Source organism: Asparagus officinalis, chromosome 9 (genome assembly GCF_001876935.1).
Source record: "Asparagus officinalis chromosome 9, Aspof.V1, whole genome shotgun sequence".
Taxonomy (NCBI): domain Eukaryota; kingdom Viridiplantae; phylum Streptophyta; class Magnoliopsida; order Asparagales; family Asparagaceae; genus Asparagus; species Asparagus officinalis.
The window spans coordinates 4,353,080-4,363,526 of record NC_033802.1 but is presented as its reverse complement, the minus strand read 5'-3'; the positions used below and the strand labels follow the sequence as shown (position 1 = coordinate 4,363,526).

The following is a 10,447-nucleotide window of genomic DNA, read 5'->3' as shown; positions in this document are numbered from 1 at the left end:
TTGCTTGCGGGGACAAGATGGGGGTAATCTTACCCTAGATCCTTCTTCAAGCGTCTCTTCTTCCATCGCGTTCTTCCAGCGATCTCTTCTCCTTATTTCTTCTCCATCACCCTCTCACCCTCCCATCGCGTTCTTACAGGTCACTTCTTCCATCGCGTTCTTCCAGCGTCTCTTCTTCCATCGCGTTCTTCCAGTGACTGTTGTGCGCGGCGGAAGCTTCTAGGGCAACACGAACAATAACTCGAACTAAACCACAACTAATATGCAAACACAACCACAGCAAAGAACAAACAATTTACGTGGTTCGGCAAGTTGCCTACGTCCACGGGGCAAGGGGAAGGGAGTTCTTACTATTAGAAATCAGAGAATACAAGTAGAGTTACAAATCTCACCGACCAAACCCTAAAACAAAGCTCTTGATCTCTCACAACTCTCCCACAATTGGATGCAACAATCCTTTCTCAAATACTGCTCAAATTCGTCCTTGCTTAACCCTAACAAATCAGGTTTAGGGATATATATAACTTAGAAAACGAATCGGGTCAAAAACCAAAAGGCCCAGCCCAATCAGGCGACGGTCGATCGCGGCAGTCGACCGAACCACAAACCCGAGAGAAAAATCAATTACAGTCATCCGCGGTCGACCGCGGCGGGCGATAGCACTTGTGCACGTTCGCGGTCGACTGTGACGGTCGACCGCCAGTCTGCCTGGCTGATTTCTTTCCTGTTTCCTGTATTTCTTCAATTCTCCACCTCGGCGAATGTTTCCACCACAACTGAGCCGACACCAAATCATCCAATAGATCCTCAACAAGTCAGGGAACCAAACTAGAGCTGAAACGCGATCTCCCCCATCTGAATCAACTGATCAAACCGGCTGCATCTGAAAGACTGCCTACGTATCCTCTTGCCCAAGGAATCAAGCCGAACGTAGTTCACCCAAATGGCCTCCAAAGGCCTCAGCACTGAAGGATGTTCAAAAGTTTCAAACAATGACCAAATTTCACTCCTGAAACAACTTTGGTCAACATATCTGCAGGGTTGTCATTCGTGTGAACCTTCTCTAATATGACGTCTCCATCATCCAACACGTCACGTACAAAGTGGAATCTGACGTCGATGTGCTTCGTGCGTGCATGATAAACTTGGTTCTTCGCCAAATAGATAGCCGACATGCTATCATAATATACCCGAATAGTCTCCTGAGCGATCCCCAAGTCCTCCAATAATCCACGCAACCATAAAGCCTCCTTAATAGCTTCAGTTACTGCCATATACTCTGCCTCCGTAGTAGAGAGAGCCACTGTGGACTGAAGCGTGCATCGCCAACATACAGGTGCACCTGCCAATATAAAAGCATAACCTGAAGTGGACCGGCGCTTGTCAAGATCTCCAGCATAATCTGAATCCACATATCCAATACAATCCTGCCCATTTTTCTCATCCTTCTGGAATAATAACCCAACATCCACGGTGCCTCGAACATACCGTAGAATCCACTTCACGGCCTCCTAATGATCATTCCCGGGGTCGTGCATGTATCTCGATACCATGCTCACTCTTCAAATATTTTCTTTATTTTTCGGGTCGTTATGACGGTGTATTGATTGATGAGAAGAAATCAGGGGCCGGTCAGACTTTCCTTGATATTGGTTGTTTCCGTTGGTTGGTGAACATCCGTGTTGGATACCTCGTCCTTCGGGTGAAGGGTCGTTGCCACATAGAGCCCTATCTTCCTTGTCGTTTCGCTCGTCAGTTCGGTTATGACCAACTATTGTTTTTGCTGTATCTTCGTCGTCCGAACTCGGAATTGTATTATTCAAAGTGCGTATGAAAGCCGACAAGGAGATCTACAAGCTCTCATGGTTGAGCCATACATGGAGTTGATGGAACACGAGAGGCGTTTCGTTTTTTTCATAAGCGAAGCGTAGCTCCCGTTCAGTTCGTATCTTTGTTATTCTGCAGTTTCATTGCTTCACACCGTTCGTCGACTTGCTTCATGCGCTTATCGACGTCAATTAAGCTTCTGTGACTCGGATAGTGAGGTTCATCGTCTTCTCTCTGCCTCGAGCTGCGTGCAAGAGCCCGTAGGTAATTTTTGACGTCTACAGTTCTTTCTTGTAAGTACATGTTAGGTCTAAATTAACGTGTTAGTTCTAGCTGAAATGCATGTTATTTCTATCTGGGGTGCATGTTAATTCTAATGGAGTTGGTGTTAGTTTTAATTAAATTCGGGTTAGTTCTAATGGAGTACCTATTAGTTTTAGTTGAGTTCCTGTTATTTCTAATGTATTTCATGTTAGTTCTATCAACTCTTATGCATAATCCTAGATTCTCTCTTTTATTTCAACGCATACATTACTTGGTTTGCAGCACTCACTCTATGGATACGAGTCGGAACATGCTATTTTTGTCATATATTAAAAAATTTATCGTCGTCCGCATAGATCATCTGTTGATTCATATGGTCAGGGACGATCACTGGCATCTGGTGGAGGTTGATTTGAAAGAATAAGTCGTCAAACATTATAGTTCTGCTAACCATGATGCTTGGATGGATCCTGTTAATAAAAGCATAAACTATTTTGATCACCAGCAAGCTGATTTTGTTAGTGCAAGGGTGCGCAGAGAATTTAAATATAAAGCCATCAATTGCGAGCAACAAAGAGGGATGTTAGTTCTAATATTTTAATTGTTTATCTAGAGATATTGTGGAAAAAACTAACATACACATTCTATGTTGCAGCTATGACTATGGTGTGTTCGTCTACCTCTTTATGCAAGCAATAATTAAAAGTCGCTCGACATTGCGCGTGACGCCTCCGGACGATATCCTTGAAGCTATATGAGCAAGACTTGCCGCACAATTATTAATTGCTGGTTGTGACCAAGGGCATAAAGACGGATCATCGTATAGTGATGAATGACATGTTTATACAAATACAATAATGTATGTATATTTAATTGGAAATGTATATTTTACAGTTCTTATTAGCTCTAACTTCGTGTTAGTTCTAATGTAGTAAGTGTTAGCGCTAATTGATATCTTGTTAGTTCTATCGCATTTCTGTGCAGCTCTAGTTGAACGTTATTTCTAGTGGACTACATGTTAGATCTAATCGAAATCATGTTAGTTCTATCTCATTTCTTGTTAGATCTAGTCGAGCGTTTAGTTCTAGTGGACTACTTGTTAGATCTAGTCGAGATTCTGTTAGTTCTATCTCATTTCTTGATAGGTCTAACTTTGCGTTAGTTCTAATGGAGTAAGTGTTAGCTCTAGTTGAGATCAAGTTAGTTCTACCTCATTTCTTGTTAGTTCTACTTCCAGCTAGAGTTAGTTCTAGTAGAAGTGTTGGTTCTAATGGCTATGTTAGTTCTATTGCAGCTCATATTAATTACAGTGGTTCTTGTGTTAGCTTTAGCTGATTCCGTGTTAGTTCTACTTTCAACTAGAGTTAGTTCTAATATAAGTGCTGGTTCTAGTGGCTATGTTAGTTCTATTGCAGTTCTTATTAGTTCTATTGGTTTTTGTGTTAGCTCTAGCTGATTTCGTGTTAGTTCTACTTCGAGAATCTTGCTGCAAAAGAAGAGAAATCAAACATTATGATGTGTCGATGATGTGGTACCCTAGCAGTGTCTAAGGCATCCCAAGGCTCTTGTTCAAATATGTTGATTCAATTGAAAGAGTGAGGAATGTGGCCTGGGGGAATACATCTATGATCAGACGAAGAAATGAATTAAGATTGTCAGGGAAGGTCTGAAGAGGTCAGGAGTTAGCTATGTACCTGGATGTATGCCTTTGATCCCTGTAAGTTGTATTAAATATTTTATATTATTGTGGTTAACCTGTGCATGTGAACGCTTGTCTGTATTCTGTCAACTTAAGTTAAAAAATCATTAAGGTTAACTGGTTTATGTTAACTATTTTAAGGTGCTGGTGTTAACTATATTCAGGTTCATGTTAATTATATTGTGGCCAGTGTTAAAGTTTGTATTGTCAGTGTTAACTATATTTCAGTTCAGTTTTGTTAACTATATTCATGTTTAAAATATTAGTAGTGTATACTAACTGATTAACATGTATTATTTGTTTGCAGCTTTGGCACTATGATGAAATGACAGGGATTAAAAGATATGCCCTGAGCAATAGATTCAAGCCACCCCTCATTAACTGGGTGATGATTGGTGAGAAGTCTAGCTCTTTCCGAAAGGGGACAATAGTTGCCAGGGCTGAAAAAACTAACATCCATGTTGTACATAAACCAATAGCTGAATTTGGCCCATAGGTAGAGAAATATCCACTCAGAAGACCATTGATGAGGGAAGATGATCATACGAGGATTAGAAGTGAAGGGATTCAACCACAATTTCCAGTCGTAGGAAAGAAACGGATACGACCTTCGCCGAGAAAATTTATGAAGGAGAAGAAAGCAGCATATAGGAGGATGAAGATTGAAGAAGAAAAGAAGAGTGAAAAGAAGGAAGAAGAGAAGGAAAATGAGAAGAGATGGTCAACAGGTTTGGTAAGTTCTAAGATGCTAAATCAGTGTACATTAAGTATATTAGATGAACTATTAACCTTTAATTTGTATGTGTTAACTGTAGGCTTTTAATTGTTAACATTTATAAGCAACATGTTAATTGTTTCTTATTTCTAAATTATAGATTTTGTCAAAAGCCATTGATGATGCTTTCCAAAAGGAAGATGAGATTAAGGCGTTATCAGTTGAGGAGCAGCTAAAATTTTGGAGAAATCCTGCTAAAGTAAACCAGAGAATATGCCGTGCATTGAAGGTCTCCAAGAAAATGTATTGTCAAACCTTCATGAACGAGATTCGTAGACTTAACGAAAAGGTTAGGGGGTTGGAGGGATTTAGTGGCATAGTAGATCCATTGGTTTTAAAGGATAATGTGAAGAAGCTTATTGCACAGCAGATGAAAGGAAAGCCAACCGTGGAAGAAGAGGACAAGTATGATGTCGATGGAGAAAACCTTGATAATGAGCTCGTATTTGAGGACGAAGAGGACAAGAATGAAGAGAGACGAAGTGACCAAGAATGAAGAGGTTGAGGAAGTGACCAAGAATGAAGAGGACAAGAACGAAGAGAGAGACGAAGTGATCGAGGATGAGGAGGACAAGCAGTTGGTTGAGGAGAGATCTGATGTGGCGGAGGAGACAAAAGGACTGGCATTTTTTGATGTGCATACGTCTGTGCAAGAGGAGGAAGGTAGGGTTGAGAATGTTCCACTCAGCAAAAGAATGAAGAGGTCGAGAAAGCCGGTGAGCAAAAACTATGTGGGTTATAAAGAGTAGAGCTCCAAGCACAAGAGCAACCAAGAAAAGTCAACTGGTTAGGATACCGTTCAGTGAGGAAAAGAAACCGAAGGCTAAGGGAGGGGAGCGTAAAGAAGGGGAGCACAAAGAAGAACCAATTGTTGTCAGTGACAATGTAGAAAAAATAACAGTTTACTATGATGATAGCGTTGCCAAGTGGGAGTGCTAAAAAGCACGTATTTGACAGATGTTGATCGTGTTGCCTTAAAAGAGGCGAATGAGGGTATTCCTGATGTAGGTATGTTTAGCTTACGAGTGTTGGATAGCGATGAGGCTTGTGTACATAACTACAGAATACCAAACAATATGGCAGCTAAACTCTCAGCTGAGGAGAACAAATGGCTCGCGCATTACTGCAAGCAGAAATGTAGCCCGTAAGTGCTGACACTACAACAGAAAAGCTAATCCGCGAGGAACAATTTTGTCGTTGAAAGTCGAGATTTCCACGTCGTAGTGTGTTGGCGAGGAAAAAACTTTGGTCACCATTTCCTCGCAATAGGGTGGTCAAGAAAAGTTTCTGCGAGGAATATTATAATTTCTCGCGAAATTATTTTTGCGATGAATACATTCTTTTCTCGTTGTTACTCTTTAGCCTCGATATTTTTCCTCTCCTAATCTCATACCTTTTTCATCGCTAAACTACAGATTCCTCGCCAATGATACATGAATAACATTTAATTTATATATAATAAAAGTTCTAAAAAAACTATTTTCGTCGTTGTAAGTATCTTTCAACGAGGAAACTGTTCCTCACCAAACGTAAATCTTTAACGAGGAAATTGATTTTCTTCATTATATGTATCTTTTTCTCGTGGAAACAGTTCCTCAGTAAAGGGACTCAAAGACGAGGACATTTAAATTTGTCGTTGTAGGTTGTACCTCATATTCCTCGCCAAAAAAGTTCAATTACGAGGAAATTTACATTTGTCGATATAGGTTATATGATCTATAACGAGGAAAATTACTTTTGCCGTTCTAGGTTGTTTCACTATAGCGAGGAAATATGTTTTTGTCGACGTAAGCAATATACTCTATAATGAGGAAATTTTACTTTCATCGACCTAAATATATAGCGAGAAAACTTATAATGAGAAAATTTTATTTCATCAATAATAATGCTATTACGAGAAAAACGCTCAAAATATAAATAATTGTCATTAATTGTCACCACAGTACATCAAAACAATTAAAATAAATAAAACAAGCAAGTTTCTACCATAAGTAACAATGCTAGCCTAAAAAAATAACAAATGCAACAGGATCAAAGAAATATTTCTCCAAGTTTAAGTTCACTAAGAATACTAAGCTGATGGATGTTGCCTGAAAAAATTAGTCATAAACTCCTCAAACTTTTTGGCTTGCTCCTCCAATCTTTGGATTGCCTCATTTCACGCATCGATCTTTTGTTGTTGAGTTCCTACAAGTTGTTAGGTCTCTTGAAGCTGTTCTTACAACTCTTTATTCTTTTAGACATTTCATTCATCGAAGAACAAGAGAACCTTAATGGTGATGGTCTAGGACCAAAACCACAGCCCTTAATGTAGCCTGATTTGACTGGAAACTTTTGCACAAATTTCCTCCTCTGTCATTGTTCGAGTTCCATCAGGTTGAGCGGTATCTGCTCGCATCTTTATCATTTGATCCTATAAATAAAAAAATATATCCAGTTCAATCATATGCAACTTCTCAATTACAACCTAATCAATATAATCCTCTTTAGAACAGTAATATCAGGTTCACCTATATTCTTAAAATATTATAAAACCATGTATCATTGACATGTTACTTACCCATTTTTCTTTGCTCCCAAGTCCCATCATTTTTTTGTGCTTCTATACTCTGTTTCAAAACGATCAATTGAACCTTGCATCTCTCCAGTATGTGCTGCCTATTGCATTCAAACAAATTTTCTTTTTCAGCATATATATATGTACACAATTAAGTTACAAATTTATAAGCAAAACTAAAAAGTGTCTTACAATTTGCTCTTGGTGTGACATAAATGATTTTGACCCAGCTTTGTGGTGATATGTCAACTTTGACCTATTAAGAACATTCTTCTCTGAGCGAATCTAAAATTATTAAGACATACAATTAGAAAGAAGTAAATGAAAAAAGAAAAAATGTAATGCGTGGAGAAAAATAAAAAAAGATATTATACCTTAAACTTTTCACTAGAAAAATGAGTGCAAAGAAACTCCCATTCTTCCTGAGTCTTGACAGCTTCATGTTATGATTACATATCTCTGGACCCAAGGGAGCGACATGTCAAATTCAAACTTATTCTGCACAGGTATAATTTCATGTCAAACTAAATATAACAAATCAAAGCAACCAATATAATGCCTATAGCAAAACAAATCACTAACTTGGGTTCTTTTGATCAAGTTCTCCACATCTGCTTTTTCAATCTTCTTCCATTTTTCCACATTCAGTGGGGCGTAGTTTCGAATTGTGTAACCAATTTCATTTGCAAACATCTCAGCATAAGGGCCCGTAGGTCTGCCATTTTCTTCAGTCAAAGTCACAGGTATTTTAGAATTCAATTGGGAGAACACCTTATCTGCATTCACTCCTCTTGTCTTCCCTCGCACCTTTTTGGTTGTACCTTTGACATAATTTTTATTAAGAACATAACACATACGTATGTTTAATTCTCAAAATATATGTATATAATGTTTTGTATACCTGAAGGAGGCTCCTGGTTAATATCTGACATCACATTATCATCTTGCTCTTCAGCTATGGTGTTTACCACTGGCTGATCAGTGTAAATCACAGATACCCACTTTGTACCTCGTAAATCAAGAAGTGTTAGTGCTTTTAAATAATTTGAGACTTAATAAGTGCTACTAAAAGTATAGATGGGAGGGGTTATTACCCGCAATTTGCTCAATCATCAAATAAATCCATCAAATAATCTGCCAGTAGTACAAAACACAGAATCTTTAACATTACCCAAAAATCATCAGTTTCATTCATTTCAAACTAATTGATTGAAAATAACTTCAAAATGAAGCAGCATTAAATAGCAAGTGCCAGCAGAAACAATGTTACCTGTCAACATCCTTTTCACTATATAAGCACTTCCTGCTGCATGGATGCTTACCAGTTTTCAATACTAGAACTGATCAGACCACAAAAAAGATAATAACAAAAAACGGCCAGACCATAAGCAAACACGCTGAGGTACTACTCTATCTACGTCCGCGTTTTGTTGCCTTTAGCGCTTCCTTCGCGGAGCCAGTTTTGAGGGATCGTTTCTTCGAAACTGCCTGAATTTCCTCCTTCGTTCCACTCGATCCTTTAGACTTGGAAAGTGCAGCGGCACAATCTGCAAGTTTGTCCGTTTCAGGTGATTCTCCCTCAATCGCCTTTATAATGCGTACCTGACGTGATGTAAGAAAGGAATATGTTAGGGTATGGAACATCATTAATGACATACAACTACTTACACAAACGACTGACTGAAGTTCGACCGGGGAAGTTACTAATGTCTTGTGTGTCCGTTGCAAACGGTGAGCTAACGTTTGATACATTTGAACTCGGGTTTATCTATGACTCAGGTAATCCTTCTATGAATCAAGCAACATTCAGAGTTCAAAAGATGTTTGTTATGAGAAAGCAAAAGCTCGGATAAAGGGTATTGAAGATGTCCTGAGATTTGTGAAGGTCATTATGATGGATGATCACTATAATATTACTACATGATCAAATTGATTTTGGAGATCCACCAGCCATCTCATCGAGGGGAAAAAGAGATCCTTACTATGAACATCCATAAGGTGGTCAAAATAAGTTTATTTTAGTAGAATAAAGACAACATGTTGAGCTCCATGCAAAGTGATTAAAACATATACAACTATTTGAGGAAAACACACGACCTGGGATTGAAACATCACATATGATAATTGTTATGAACTTATGATCACCATGTACATCAGTTATATGTATGGAAGCCCATGAATTCTGCTAATTGTCATTACTGGACTAGATTTATCTCCCTAAATTTCAATATTTCAATACATTGTCGTTTCATAGTACTTATGGATAGTTTTAGAACCAAAATACATAACTATAGACTATCAATACAATTAATCTACAGGAACAAAAAGTCAAAACAAAATCAAGTAACCCGTGAACAAAAGAATCTGCACTACGAAAAATAACTATTTGATGCAAACGACTAAAATCATAACGGAAGGTTGCACATCATGGAGAGTAAGGTTTACCATAGTAGGCACTAGGCACTTAAAAAAAGTGAAATTCAATATTACCTTAAATCTTGTCGGCTCGCTTAGTTCAAATACTAAGACATCCCCATCTTCTAAATTATGATCTATTGCAAAGCCTCTCCGTCCACCACTAAGACCATTCTTCCTCCCAAGGTACAGGACATCATGTTCCTTACCCTTCTCATCTTCTAGAATCACTCTCAGCTCATTAGGAGAAAAGTTTTCTTTGCAAAACTTTGTCGGAAGTCCCTTAATGATAATAAAATACAAACACTTCAGGAACAAGTGACATTGATTTCACTTGATAGCTCGAGACTCAATTTAGTGGTAGGAGTGATTTTTAACTTACAAGCCAAAAACCACCAGATACATGTGATCGAACCATAGGCTTAATGAATGAAGGATAGTGGGATGTTAAATCTCTTTGAGGTTCCTCTGCTCTCTTTAATGCAGCAATCTTTTGATCTTCAGAAAATAAAAACTTAGGAACACAAAGCTCACCTTTACCCAGGTCATCCTCCAGCTCATGAACTACAAATGCTCTTCCAATGACTGCATTAGGGCCAGCCAATGAAATCTAAATACACATGAAGAATTGTGAATAGGAACAAAAGAAAATCAGCAAGATTAAAACATAAATCAAGATAGCGTAATACCCGTCATAAAAAATTACAACATAAATCTTCCTACATATGTTGGCCACTGTTAACATGAAATACCATCTGGACAGCACATGATTTCAACATTACACTTTCTGCATATTCCTCATATCCATGTCCTGCAGTTACTATATTTTCATCGTGCCACATATGCATCAAACTTAACATTTCTTCAAACAAACAATAAAGATATGCTCAACACTGTAATTCAACTATTT

General features: G+C 38.3%; 1 long non-coding RNA gene across 5 annotated transcripts; it reads right to left on the bottom strand.

Annotated features, from left to right (window-relative positions):
- Positions 6,465–8,537, bottom strand: LOC109824711. 5 transcript variants are annotated; one of them, XR_002242752.1, is made up of 8 exons: positions 8,393–8,537; positions 8,217–8,256; positions 8,024–8,123; positions 7,705–7,943; positions 7,497–7,620; positions 7,315–7,407; positions 7,126–7,223; positions 6,465–6,978 (listed from the first exon to the last, which is right to left on the bottom strand). It is a non-coding gene; the product is annotated as an uncharacterized LOC109824711 (long non-coding RNA). The 5 variants fall into 5 exon arrangements; XR_002242749.1 differs by having other exon boundaries at positions 8,217–8,537; XR_002242751.1 differs by having other exon boundaries at positions 8,024–8,281.